The 14,611-nt window shown below is 40.6% G+C and overlaps 1 long non-coding RNA gene across 1 annotated transcript in view; it reads left to right on the top strand.

Moving 5' to 3' along the window:
• Positions 1-14,611, top strand: part of LOC131911735 (uncharacterized) — a 439,834-nt gene that overhangs the window by 30,372 nt on the left and 394,851 nt on the right. Inside the window, exon 3 of the long non-coding RNA XR_009379432.1 lies at positions 3,356-3,467. This is a non-coding gene — a long non-coding RNA (uncharacterized LOC131911735). The remainder of the gene's footprint in view (positions 1-3,355; positions 3,468-14,611) is intronic.

Genomic DNA, 14,611 nt, shown 5'->3' with positions numbered 1-14,611 from the left:
TGATCTTGCACAAGTCTTGTGCATGCGTCACAGCCATTGTGAGCTCATGTGTGCAATGGTTCTGACATGTCTAACAAAAACAAAACAAAACAAAAAACAAAAAAACCACTGCTTTGCTGCATATATCTACTCCTTCTGGCCTTAATGGAATACACTTTACAATTTCTAACCGTCTAGGAGGAGCTTCCTTCTTTAACGGATATGCCATTTGCATCTTAAAACCATCTAAGCTTTCCAAGACTCTTGATCAGGTGGGAGGACTAACTAACCAGGTGTGTATTGGTGATATCTTCTTCCCTTTAAAAGACTCTTGAGAGTAGAAGTCAGGTGCAGATTCCTCCAGTTGAATTCATCTAAGCTAGACCTCCATTAGAAACGTTTTAAGGTAAGTGGCATTCTTTATGTGCACCTATTATCTAGGTGTACGAGAACTTGCTGTAGTTGTACATGGCTTTGTCTTCCTGGATATACTTGTGGCTCTTGTGTTTGTCCTTGAACGTGATGAGTACTTGTATCACAGAATAGCTAGAGACCCACAGTAGCTCAGAGAGTGGTAAATAGGAGTCAGTTTCTTCCAGTAGACCCAACAGAGAGAACACAATCCCCAAGAAATAAAAATGAGTAGATGAGGGGCTGCAGAGATGGCTCAGCTGCTAAGAATGCACAGTGCTCTTCCACAGGACCCCAGTTTGGTTCCCAGCACCCATGGCAGGCAGCTCACAACCTCCTGCAACTCCAGCTCTATGAGACCTTCCTCCTCTGGCCTCAGGGCACCTGCTTTCATGGCACATACCTTCACAATCCATCCCCCAGTAACGTATTTCCTTCAACAGGCTCCACCTTCCAAAGATTCTATTTCCTCCCCTAACAGCACCACCGACTGGAGGCGGGGTGGGGTCACTTCCTTACAGAATTAGAGGTTGTTTAAACACCTTGTAGTCATCCACTGCCTCTGGCTCTTACAGTCTTCTTCCCCCTCTTTCACAGTGGTTTCTGAGCCCTGGGAATAGGGGCATGTGATCTAGCTATTCCATCCAGGCTGAGCATTCTACAATCTCTTATTCTCTGCACTTTGACCAGTTGTGGGTCTTTGTGTTAATCGCTACTGAGTGCAAAGAGCAGCTTCTCAGATAAGGGTTGAGAGATGCTCTAGTCTACAGGTATAATGATAAATCACTAGGAGGCTGTTTAATACTGTGCTCATGTAGCAGAGTTAATAGCAGTAGATGCTCCTTCAGGGCCTATGACTTGTCTAGTCACAGGTCTCTGGTTCTGATGATGTCAGATGTGGGTATCCACTTACAGAGTGGGCCTTAAACCCAATAAGAAAGTGGGTGGTTACTCCCAGGACATTAGTACCCACTGTTGTGCCAGTTGGCATGTCTTTCCAGACAGGTTGTTACTGCAGCTCCCAGGGTTCACAGGTAGGTAAGAGCTATGATTCCGTTTCTCTTCTGGTGGTGTCATAGCGCTTTCCAGTACTATGAGAGCTACAGTGGGGATGGAGCTTCCATGTGAGCCCCAGCTCGATCTTTCCGCGTTCTATGACTCAAGTGAGTGATGTCTTCAGACAAAGTATTTTACCATCAAGTTTTAGAGGGGAGCCAAGAGCACTGATAATAGCCTGGAATAGTTTGGGGTCTCTGAACCTCCAACAACTCCAAAAGAGGTAGCCCATTCATGACACTGGAGTTTTATTTGTTAGTCCCTGGTTTCTAGTAGGGGCATTGTTGCTGTATGAGATAGTAACCCCACTTAAACTCTTTGTGTGTGTGTGTGTGTGTGTGTGTGTGTGTAAAATTTTAGGAAGCTTCTACAGTAGTGTGTTTCTATATGACTTTTAAAAAGGTCTTTAGTGTTGGTTATCATCCCATATTCAACTCCTCTTCTGCGCTCCCATCCCCCACAGCATTTATTAATCATTCCTGTTCCTTCATTTCCCTTGAACACTTTATGCTACTGCATTCTATCTCCCCTGCCTTGAAATCCCTCCCCAATGGCCTCTTAGTAATTTTCTGACTCTCTATGTATTCCAAATTGAGCATCTCTATCTGGAGTCAAAGGTAACATCCACAGACGGGGGAAACATGACCTTTTTCTTTCTGGCTTACCTCACTCGGAATGATTGTTTCCAGCTCTTTCCACCTACTTGCAAATTTAATAATTTTGTTTGTTTTAAAAGCTGAATAATATTCCATTGTATAAATATACCACATATTCACTATCCATTCATCCTTTGCTGGACATCTAGGCTATTTCCATTTCCTGGCTTTTTTAAAAATAGAGTGTCAGTGAACATGGCTGAGTAGGCATCTCTATAATAGGATACAGTTCTTTAAGTATAAGCCCAAGAGTGGTATAGCTGGGTCATATGGTACAGCTATTTTGAGCCTTTTGAAAAACCTCACAATAAATGTTTTCCTTTCTCAATACCATACCAGCATTTGTCATCATTTGAGGTGAGTGAGTGAGTGAGTGTGTGTGTGTGTGTGTGTGTGTGTAGGTTGAAAGGCATGTGCCATGATGTACATGTAGAGATTAGAAGACCACTTGCAGAAATCACTTCTCCCTATCAACCATGTGAGTCCCAGGGCTTGAACAAATATTGTCAGGCTTGACAGCAAGAGCCTTTAGCCACTGTGCCATCTTGCTGGTTCCACACTCTGAGTCTTCTTTATCTCTTATGTTAGGTACTAAGATCTATGAGAGAAGACAATACCCTTTCAAGCATTTCTTCTGTAAGACACTGTTTGTTTGTTTGTTTGTTTCAGTTGGGTTGAAGCAAAGTGGCAGTTCCTTCAAACAAGTGCTCGGTAGAGGTGTCACCCTACTGAGGAAAAACAAGCCTGTCCTTGTATGATGCCATTCTTTTTCTGTCAAGGACTACATAGTTTTTTGTTGGTTTGTTTTTGCAGTGAACCATATGAGTTTTACTTTGATACTTACTATTAAAGTATTACTCTGATTTTCATACCTTACATTTTCCAAAAGGCATTCATTCCCTCTTGAGTAAATAATTAAGTATCATCTCCCATCTCAGCTGTGGTCATGCCCTTGGGATACACCAAACTAAAGGACAAGAGCGAAGTGTGTTCAAATCCTCATCCATATCCCTTGTCCTGACAATCATGTAAAAGCAACACATCTTTTATTTCTTATTCCCATTAGGAAAAGAGAAAGGGTTTGTGGCTTCCACTGACAATGCACAAGAAGTCACTGGCCAAATTAGTGCCGGAAAGCACAGCTTTGTGCTTCCAGTGAACTTTACCTTAATTACACCAGGCAAGAGCTCAGGGTGTAAGGAGCAACAGTAGCCCATGAGCTCTGCATCTAAGCCTGTTGCGTCTGTCTTCAGATTGTGACCTTCTGAAAGACCACTGGACTCTTCAGCAAACTACAGCAATGTTCCTACAAAACGAGAGTCAGTCCTAAAGATGGTAGACGAGGCATTGAGTTTCTGTTTTTTGGTATGTATATTTGGAAAGAGGGATATATAAATAAATAAATAAATACATACATATATTTATAAATATCTTATATTTATATATGATATATTTACATAAATATATATTTGTGTGTATGAATATATATAATTATATATTATTTATATATATATATATAAATCGTGTGTGTGTGTGTGTGTGTGTGTGTGTGTGTGTGTGTGTGAGAGAGAGAGAGAGAGAGAGAGAGAGAGAGAGAGAGAGAGTGATTTAGAGAAATGGTGTAAAACAAAAGCAGCTTTTCCCAACTCTTGTGTCTGTCAAGACAAAACTAATCAGAATGGCTTTCTCTCCATGCCTCCCCACCTCGGTTATTTTTGATTGTGTTGGAAGTGGAGGGATGGCCCTGCTGTATTTTGGAGTATGCCTATAGCAGCTTTTAGCAAATCACAGCCTCAGTGGTAGGTTCAGCTCCGAAGAAAGATTTACAAATCCCTCACTGCTTTATAAATATCTGCATTTATATCTTAAAGAGAAAGAAGAAAAAGCCCCACGCGGCTGCTCCCAGCCTCTCCCCCCTCTCCCCCGCCCACTTCCCCCTTTCCTTGCGTTCCTCTTTCAGAAATTAAAGATTGTGATGTGTGCAGGAAATGAGGGTCTATAAAATTGTGATAAAATGTTCCTGCAAAATTGCCTTTGAATTTTCGCCCTGAATTGCAGGCGAAATGAAATTGTTCGCTCTCAGCGTCGCTTTGTTTTTGACCCCTTTTTGTGAATTCTCAAAGGAAAGAAACATGTTCCCATCTTTTATAGTAATCAAATTTATCTGGCATCTTTCAGCCTCTTGGATTACTTATGCTAGAGTTGGCTAGCCTCCGGAAGGCTGTGGCTGGTTTATTTATTTATTGTTCTAAAGTGAGGGTTTTTGACATGACGTTCTCTCCCGTTCTCCTGTTGGGGGGGCGGGCAATGTGGGAGAAAGGGGTTTTGTGGCATCCTGTGTGTATATGCATGTGTGTGCCTGTTTCTCACGAAAGGTAAATGGTGTCTATCTGATGAGAAATAATAGAAGGGTTTGAACAATCCCGGGTCATAGGTATTTCATTTGCTATTTTATCAGGGGAGAATAAGTCGTCTTCTCACTAATAGAAGATTTTACATAAAGAGGAATTCTAGTGAGTTTTATACCGAAGTAATGATGCTTGGCTGTGGCCTGTTAGCACCGGCTGTTCCTGTACCAGGTGATCCGGTGGCTTTGTGCTAGCCTAGCTTTAATGTGACTCTTTGCCATCATAAATGCACCGTCAGAGGTGGCTTGCCGGGCATGCTGGTGTCACCTGCCACAGTTCTCCGGCGCCTGCCAACACCGATTCTGGAGGGAGAAGATTCTCTTGTCTTTTTTCATTTTCTATCCCTTTCTCCTCTCAGACCTCAGACAAACTGACTAAACCGAGGCTGGGGGAACATACTTGCAGAAACTGAGTTTGTGTTGGAGACAAACTCTTGCACTAAGAGAAAAACGTTGGGGGTAAATACTGGTTTTGGTGTCACTGTTTTTGTTGCGTGTGTCCCTTAACCTCCACCTGGATCAAGTAAAAAATTAAGCAAAGAGATTTTTTTTTTTAAAGTGTCACCAAGATGTCACCTGTTTTTTATCAAGTTGTTGTTTAGACTAAGTTACTGTTGGAAGAATGTGATGCATCCAGCTGCTGCAGACTTTAGATTGTGCTTAGAGACCTCTGAATTAGATTGAATTGACTCTAGGCCATCCCCAAACAATTAATTCTTAATTTTTCTCTCTTATTCCTTTTTTTCTTTTTTCTTTTTCTTTTTTTTTTCCAGTATAGGCAAAGCATGTTTACACAACAATCTATTCTCCATACTGATTTTTCACAGACTTTCATTGTGCAGTTTTGACTTACATTCGTTTCCTAGGTAGCAACTCACATATACAGCAGGACTCTTTCTTTACAAAAATTAATACTAAGGCCACTGAGACATCTGCATACATTTCAGAATCAGCAAAGTGAAGGTCCTTAGAAGATGTGTGTAACAGGCAATTTCAGTATCTTTTCTTTAGTCTTTGCTTAGATACTAGGCAAAGTTGAGAATCATTAGGATAGAAAATTGGCTGTGGGCCCCCTTGCAATGAACTTGAATCTGTCTGCACCGGGAGTTGAGGTTAAGCAGAAAGTCTATGAGTTCAACATACATGGGAAAGTCTGTATTGTAGCTAATTACATACTATGTGCTTTAAAGTTATTCATTTGCATGAATTCGTTTCTAATTAATTTGTATAATCAAAGGAGTCAACTTTACCACGTGTCACATTTAAAAAAAACCTTTTTAACAAAGAAGAGAAGAAAATGGATTGTCAAGATTTACATGCAGAAGCGGAAGTTTTCAAAGCATTTCCAGTGGAGCCTCAGATACAAGGACACGGCATCTTCATGAGCCATGTACAGGACACTTGCTGCCTGTGTGTTCTCATATATACATACATACATATACACATAAATTAACATTTATATAAATGCTTAAATCCACCAAAAAAATTAGGGATTAATGTGGTCCTTAATTGTGAGGGATCCAGAAGGACTGTGTTTATGTGGAAGAATTTTCAAAGCTGTTTTTTCCAGTCTACTCCGAGAAGGTAGTACATACTTCTAGTTCATGCCTGATCATTTAAATGCATCCAGTTTTGTAGTTTTGCCTCTGAATCAATGCAGCATGGCCTGATGCTCGTCGGAAGGAAAGTTAAATGCCGACTTTGAAAGTAGAGGAACCTTCCGTGGCCCTCCTTCGCTTTCAAACACAGCATGCACTTGACTGTGAACCTTAAAAGCTTTTTGTCAAACTATTTTACTTTTTCTGTTTGCAAAATTCACAAAGAACTGTTCTGTAAGCCCTCTTCCCATGCCCCCCTCCCTGGCTCCGTCCTAAATTTTGCCTCAGGGGAATAAACAGCAACAGTATTCAATTTCCCTTTCTGAATGTATACGCCAACACAGAGAGCTTTTATTACAAGGAAAGAAATCAAATCATTGTCACCTAAAGTGCTAATTATGTCTGATAAATGTACAGCATACACTTAATGCAAAGAGCTTAGGAAATGATACACCTTCAGTAATTACAGTGACCAACCCAGCTCCATCAATCTACATCTTTTTTTCAATCCCTCTTCATTTGGGTGCCTCTATTTTTATTAAATGGCTTTCCTAAGCCTCAGCAACCCCACTTGCTACTAATAGGGAAACTCGCATTAAGTATTTTGGAACTGTGTGTCACTTTTTTTTTTTTTTAATGCCTGTTACACAATACATGCCCAGATGCGTGTACACAAAGGGGCATGAACCACAAACAAAAGCCGTTACATTCTGACGTGTCCTTTGGGGCCCAGAAGTGCTGCGGAAGGCTTGTTTGCCCGTCCTTTGGGTTCTTAATGAAGTCGTATATGGGGCACTACCTGGGGGTGGCAGTTCAGAGAGCCTCCACTCCATCTCTGGGGACATTGTGGGCTTGGGTATAGGTACGTCCCTGGGACCTCCCATGACAACGCTGCCGAATGACCCCTCCTGCCCACTTTTTCTTCACTAGAAAAAGCCGTTGTTCCTCCCAGAGCCAGCCCGTACCAGCATCAACCAAACCTAGCAGTCATAAACAAATTAAACAAAAGTAAGGTTTCACGAAACCAGGGGACGCTGCTTTTCTTTGACTTGGCTGTAGAGTCCTTCTTGTCTCCATGGCCCCAGTGGACAGGTGGGGCCCTGCCCACATGCTGGGCTGCCCGAAGGTCTTGCCAAGCACCGGACTCACTGGTCTGGGGCGGGGGGCTCAGGTTGTTACTTTATCTTTGTGCTGTGAGCCCTCTGGGGTTTTGTCCCTTCCATACCCACAAAGGTGCATCCAGTAGGCCAGTGAATGCTTGAGTGACTTCCTTATGGTGAATGACTGCAGACCTAACCTCCTCCTGCCGTTTTCTCCTCACTACTTATCTTCGCATCTCTTGCTTAGCCCTTAACTCCCCCACCTCTTCATCCCCTCATTTCCTCAGCCTCACTCCCCTCCTTGATGCTTTCTTTTTCACTCTGAATATGTAAGAGGAAACGGCTCATTATAAAAATCTGGGGAAACAGTAGAGAGGGGTCTCAATTCTTCCACGTCCTCATCCTCATGTTTAGTCTTGGGGGTGGGTGGGAGTCGAACCCAGGGCTTTATGCAAGCTGGGTGCATCTCCATCCGACCATTCCCTTTCAGTTCTGTCTTCTATCTTTTGAAGTTGGAGGAGAGCTGGGGCAGGTGGACAGCTCTGTTGAGGAAACTGGTTCACAGCATTTCCCATTTTTTTTTTCCCTCTCTAACATTGTGGAACAGACTGGTGATGCTACAATTCAGTGTTTCATTTGTTACATGGTTATGCAAATAAATCTGGGAAAGAAGTGCCGTTTTCTGGAATCTTCTTTTTTTTCACTCTTAGTTTAGAGTGAGCACCCTGCTAAATTTGCAAATTGCCAGTTCATCTCAGGCTGCTTTCAAAAGCATGCTTTTGGATTGTGTTAGGTCTGGTATGGTTAAAATACAATAATGTGTTTGGACTTACTTAGTTGGGTTCTGATTACATGATAGTTCATAAACGTGCTCTTAAGTAAAGAAAGCCAGAAGGAATTTCATTCTAGTTTGGAAAATTCTCAAGGACTAGGAACTGTGATGTTAAAGACTAGGATTCCCTGAAACTCACTAGCTCTAGTTGAACAAATTTAATTATGTTAGTCAGAAGGATAAACATGAAGTTAATTGTAATACTGTATCTTCAGGGTAAGTTATACATCTGTTTCAGTGACGCTCTACTCAGCACTAGAAAACTGACTCTATTCACAGATTCTGTTCTCCAAAACAGCAGAGGAGAACTGTGCTTTCCAAATTATATTGTCATAGGAATGAAGCAAATATTAAAGTGTTCAGACTAATTTGGCTTAGTGGCATACGCCCCACAGAGGCAGCATATATACATCCCACAGAAAAAGAACATTTCTTTCTATAAGTTACACGCAGATCTTTAAAGCAGTAGCATTCATACCAGCTGAAATTGAGAGATAATCAGATGCCTAATGGAAAAAGAAACTGTGGTACATCCATAAAATGAAATACTATACAACCATGAAAGTGAGTGGCATACTGATATGTAATATAACATGGATGGTCCTCAGAAACATCATGACTAGTCAAAGAAACCACATCCCAAAGAGAACATATCATACAATTTCATGGAGACTAGGCAGGTTTCTACAGACTGTAGCTTTAGGGTTCTGAGTTTCTCCAGAGATGAGAAAATCTTCTAACACTGATTGTGGTGATGGTTGTATAGCTCTGGACTTAATCCACCAAAGTCCACAGAGTTGACGGTTTAGGTGTGTGTTCTGTAGTGTAGGAGTTATGCCTCAGAACAACAGTTGGAACTGATTTTAAGATTTGTATTCTGTTTAGAAACACCAGCTAGCAAAGAAAACACCACATTACTTCTGCAAAGGAAAACTCCTTATCTAAAGCTGTTTTCCGTAAGATCAAGTCCCAAGCTAACACTCTGTGGAGCTGTGCTTACTGCTATTCTGTCCTGGGTCTTCCATTTCCATCAGGAAACAACAACAGTAATACCAAAACAGCAATAACAAAAAAGCAATATTGTGTTGTGTGGCTGAAACTCTAGAAATGGTGTTTTCATGCTGATTGTTTATAACATTTTGATAGAAATCCTTTCTGAACTTCAGGAGGATAAAACTTGAGTCTACTATGTTTCAAAACTCTGTATGGTTCTCTAACTCTTTCAGCTGCCTTTGAATATTGTTAGAACACCTTGCTTTAAATTGTGACTTGAAGTTATCACTAGGAAGCGGCAGGGCTCATCTTCTTGGTTTACTATCTCTTTAGAATGAAATTTAGCATATCCCAGGGAATCCCACACTACATGCTCACATACACACACCCTTCCTCAAGTCACTGGGCAAGCCACACTCTTGTGTCTCTACCACATGTATGAGGGAGCCTTGCTGCCTCCCAGAAGTCCCCCACAGTCTCCTCTCCAGTCTAGCATTTCCATTACACCAGAGATCTGTGACCATCTGATGTCACTGTTTAAACACTTGCCTCATATATGTGCCTCTCAGAACAATAGAAGTCTGCCATGTTGTTAGGATTCTATAATATAAACTATTTTGATATACATTCATCAGCTATGTTTCTATGGGTCAACATTGTGCCTCTAAGGTTGATTTCTGATGAAAGTTGATATCTTATTTCATTAAGTCAGCTAGTGAAATGAAAAGTTCTTGGTTTTTCAGGGCATGTGGTTTCTGTTAAAAGTTCTGTCATTGTGGTGTGAAAGCTGTAAGAATGACGTATAGGTAGAAGGTCACAGTGTCATCCAGTAAAACTTTACAGACAGTACCAGGACATAGTTGCAGCCATTGTTGGCCAGCCTCTGATTTAAGTGACCACATAACCACTATTCACTTTTTGCTATTGTTACATAATATTATACCATGTAATTATGCCACCATTCAGTTATCTGTTCTATTCTCTATGGGCATTTGAGTTGTTTCTAGTTGAGGCTATTGAAAAAAAAGTTTCTGTAATGTGTATATATTTTGATGCAATTGTGTAATGACTTTTCAGGGTGTGTGTTTCCAGAGACAGAAATAATGGATTTTGATATGTTCTTTGGCCTGACGGTTCAGTGTCAAATGGATTTTACAGTGATCTCTGCATTCTACACTCTAACCAGGGTGTTCTGAATTCTTATTTCTCAACAACTTCCTCAATATTTGGTGATACCAGACTTTCAAATATTGGCCAGTCTAGTGATAGTAGCTTTTTCGTTTTTTTTTATCTGCAAAATGAGGGCCTTTCCTCCATATTTTGACGTATATTTCTGTTAGGTTTATTGTTGTTTAACAGTGATGCTACTGAGATCCTTTAAAATTTTTCTAGCTAGCTGTGGTTCATGTATGAAAACAGAATTGATGTCTGAATGTTGGTTTCTTATGCCATGAGATCAGTGGAATCTTCTGTTGTAATAATTTGTCAGTAGATTATTCTGGATTTTTAACATGTCTACTGATACACCTATGGGAATAAGTTTCTTTCTTTCTAGTTCTTAAAAATAGTTTTGTATTTATTTATTTTATTTGTGTATGTACCATGCGTGTGTGTGTGTGTGTGTGTGTGTGTGTGTGTGTCTGTATGTGTGTCTGTGTGTAGGAGCACACAGAGGGAGAAGAGGTATTGGATTCTTTGGAGCTGGAGTTATGGATGATTGTGAGCCACCATGTGGGTGCTGGGAACAAAACCTGGGTCCCCTGTAAGAGCAGTAAGTGTTCTTAACACTGAGCTATCTCCCCAGCCCCTCTAGTTCTTATACATTCTTTTAAAAAGATTTCTTTTACTTTCATTTTGTGTATGTTGTGTGTCTGTGTGTGGTATATGCCTGTAAGTGCAGGTGCCTGTGGAGACCAGAAGAGGGCATCAGATCCCCTGGAGCTGGAGTTCCAGGCTGCTGTGCACTGCCCTACATGGTTCTGGGAACTGAACTCAGGTCCTCTGGAAGAGCAGCAAGTGCTCTTTACCACTGAACTGACTCTCTAGCCTCTTCTTTATATTTTTTCTTTTTCTTTGCCCTAATATACTGGCTGTGACCTCTAGAGTAATGTTAAGTAGAAGGTACAAGGAATGTTCATACTTTTATTCTGTTTTTAAGGGGAAAATATTCACCATCTTAATGTTAAATATGATGAATGCTTCAGTTTGGAGGGTTGGTTAGAGAAAACTATTTCAGATTAAAAATAATCTTTTCAATTATTAAGATCTGCTAAAATATCTCTTTAGTATAAATGAGCTCTTAAATTCATCTCAGTGTTTTACATTAAATTGAAATGTCCATTTCTCCCATTTAATCTATAAGCCTGCTAAAACACATTGTTTACTGGTATTAAATTTACTATATGTTCCTTGTATACAATCCAAGTTCCTATTAATACGTTATCATTTATATATTGCTGGAATCATTTAGGTAACCATTTCCCTTAGGACTTCTATAATGTTTTTCTTCATGAATGACATTAAGCTGTAATTTTACTGTGTGTGTATCAGGATGAGGATTTGGAATCAAATGAAGTTAGCCTCATAAAGATTTCTTCCTGTTTTTCTGGTTTGGGAGTTAATTTTTCTAAGATTGTTGGGTTTTGTTTTGTTCTTGAGCATGTTACAGAACTCACTGGTGACATGATCAGAGAGTAAACTTTATTTGTGGAAAACATTTAATACTGCATAAGCTATCCTGATAGTTATTAGACTATCAACATATTTGGTTAATATAGTCAACATTTCTGTTTTGTATTATTTTGTATCTGTTATTATCAAGATATCTGTTTTGAGATAGTTTTTTTTGGTAACATTCTCTTTCATCTTTTCAATGATTGTAATGAATATTGCATTTTTGTTTTTCTCTTTTAACTTTGTACATGTGTTCTCATGCCATAGCACACATGTTACATGAAAGGCCAGCCTCCAGCACTGAGCCCCACTGTCCACTTGGCTGGAGACATGTCCTCTTCTCATCAAACGCACTGTACACTGCGCCAGCTGCCTGGCATGATTCCAGAGAGCACCCCGTCCCTGCCTCCCATCTCTTTGGAGGAGTGCTGTGATTACAGATAGATGACGACATGTCCAGCTTTTCATGGATTCTGGGCATCAGAGCTCAGGTCCTCATGCTTTTGGGGCACTCCAAGACACCACTGCCGATCATAGTTCATCGTTAATGCCGTTTTTAGTGCCTTTTCCTTTTCTTAGTGTTTCTCTAAGTGCTTGATGATTTTTGCCTTTTCACTCAGAGAGCTAGCTTTTGTTTTTCACTCTTTTTTTATTCCCTCTAGTCTAGTCAATATACTCATGATTGTCTTCCATTGACCTTCACTTCTGTTTGGTTTGGGGTTTTGTTATTTTATACATTCTAGGCATAGGAAGTTAATCATCACCTTCCAGAACTTTTCCAACTCGCCTGCAATCATGCTTGACTCAGCCACATCTCACAGTTTGGATATAATCTTCACCACTTGGCATCTTGTATCATCTTTGGGGGATTCCTCCCTAGAACCATGGCTAATTTAAATCCCATTTCTCTTATTTCCAAACTTGTCTTCTAGATCGTCCTGTATATAGTGATTTCTGCTGGGGTCTGGAATGCCTGATCAGGAAAGTACTCAATCCAGCTTCAGCTGGTAAAAGTTGTTGGTAGCTTGCTTTAGGGATTAACACATGGGAGGAATGTACAGGCTCCATGTGGGCATGAGAAGACATAGCCATGTGGTTGTTGAATATGGTGTCCCATGTTTGGTTATTAGGTCACATTTGTTACTCATATTATTGAAATTTTCTGTATTCCCTTTAATTTTTCCTGTTTATCAATTAATGAGCCAGACAAATATGAATTAAATCTCTAGCATTGCAGAGTGACTTTCTTTTATAAAGATTATTTTAGTGTTCTCTCTCTCTCTCTCTCTCTCTCTCTGTGTGTGTGTGTGTGTGTGTGTGTGTGTGTGTGTGTGTGTGTGTGTAAGCACTCTCATATACCAGGTGTATATAGGTTCCTGCAAAGGCCAAAAGAAGGAATTGGATCCCTGGACCTGAATTTATAGGCAGTTGTGAGCTGCTCTACATGGATGCTGGGAACGGAACCCCAACGTCTACTAAGATATTTTAAAGTTTGTGCTGTTTTCTTTTTCATTTGCTTGGGGTGGAAATACCTTGAGCCTGTGGATTGTTGTCTTTGATCACTTCCAGAACATTCTCTGTTATTTTCTTTTAAAAAATGTACTCCTACCCATTTCTCTCCATTTACCTTCTTGACTTCCCCTCATAAGTTGCACCTTGTTCCTATGATGTCACCCTAGATATAAAATAGTCCAGTATCAATTGTGATATTTTTATTGGAAGTGTTGGCCCAAACCTTCCTATCCCACGATGTTCCAAGACAGTGAAATTTCTAAATTGGTGTTTTAATTTTCTTTTAAAAGTATTGATAAATTGTGTGATAGATTGATGCTGTGTCTGGACCCCAGGGCCTTACACACGTGCTGGCCAAGGGCTCTGTCACTGAGATGCGTCATAATCTCTTTGAGCATTTGCTTGCTTGCTTGTTTTGTTTTGACTTTGAGGTGGAGTCTTGCCCTGTAGCTCAGGCTGCCTCAAATATGGGAAACTCCTGCCTCAGCTTCCCAAGTGTTGGGATTATAGGTGTGCACTGCTGCATCTGTTCCAAACCTAGATTTTGAAGAGATGATTATTTCAGCCACCGTTATTGACATGACTAGTCAATTCTACTGTCCAACTTAAGGAGAACATCTAGACCAAAGACAGAAACTTTGCACTCATCACTTTTAGATCCTGCCTCCATCTTTGTGGCAACCATAATCATTGTGATAATAATAAGCTGATGCAGTTGCCCCCTTTCTAAAGATAAGTGTGCCAAGGTCCAGATAGGCAGTCAACTATTATAACTTTTTCAAGTCATAGAGCTGTGACTCAAACCCACCTTTGTGTATAATCCTAGCCTGCACATGGCACCAGTGCACATGTCTTCTCGGTTCAGGTTCAAGTTTACTATGCCTTTTTGCATGTGTGCCTCCCTGCCTTGGAGTTTGGATTCCATGTGATCTCACCGGGCATGGGCTGGTCTTTCTGCAGCTTGTTAAGCTCCTTACCTCAGACTTCAGACATTTGAGTACTGATCAGTAGGAAAGGTTACTTATGTTATATAGATGTTACAAAGAAGCTATGGGATGGGCTGAGGTCACGTTTAGTCGTACAGAGCTTATAAAGCTTGCACAAGGCCCGGGGCTCCAGCTAGCTGGCTGGCAAGGACATTCAGTGCACAAACATTAGCAGATTCCGACACTCCACAAGTAAACATTACAGGCTATTATTTTTAATATAAAACTCACACACACTCATTGTGGAAATCGGGAAACACAAATGATCAGATGGCATGTGAGATCTTATCCGGAGATAGTCCCTTACAAGCCCTTCTGGGTGCTTCACACACACTCTATGTTTGCAGTATGCTCTCAAAAGGAGTTATATCATGCCTGCTGGTTCATGGCTGGTTTGGGCCACGTTGG

This window comes from Peromyscus eremicus, chromosome 5, assembly GCF_949786415.1.
Source record: "Peromyscus eremicus chromosome 5, PerEre_H2_v1, whole genome shotgun sequence".
In the NCBI taxonomy this organism is placed as follows: domain Eukaryota; kingdom Metazoa; phylum Chordata; class Mammalia; order Rodentia; family Cricetidae; genus Peromyscus; species Peromyscus eremicus.
Note: the sequence above shows the minus strand (reverse complement) of the source record. Positions and strands in the feature narration are given on the sequence as shown.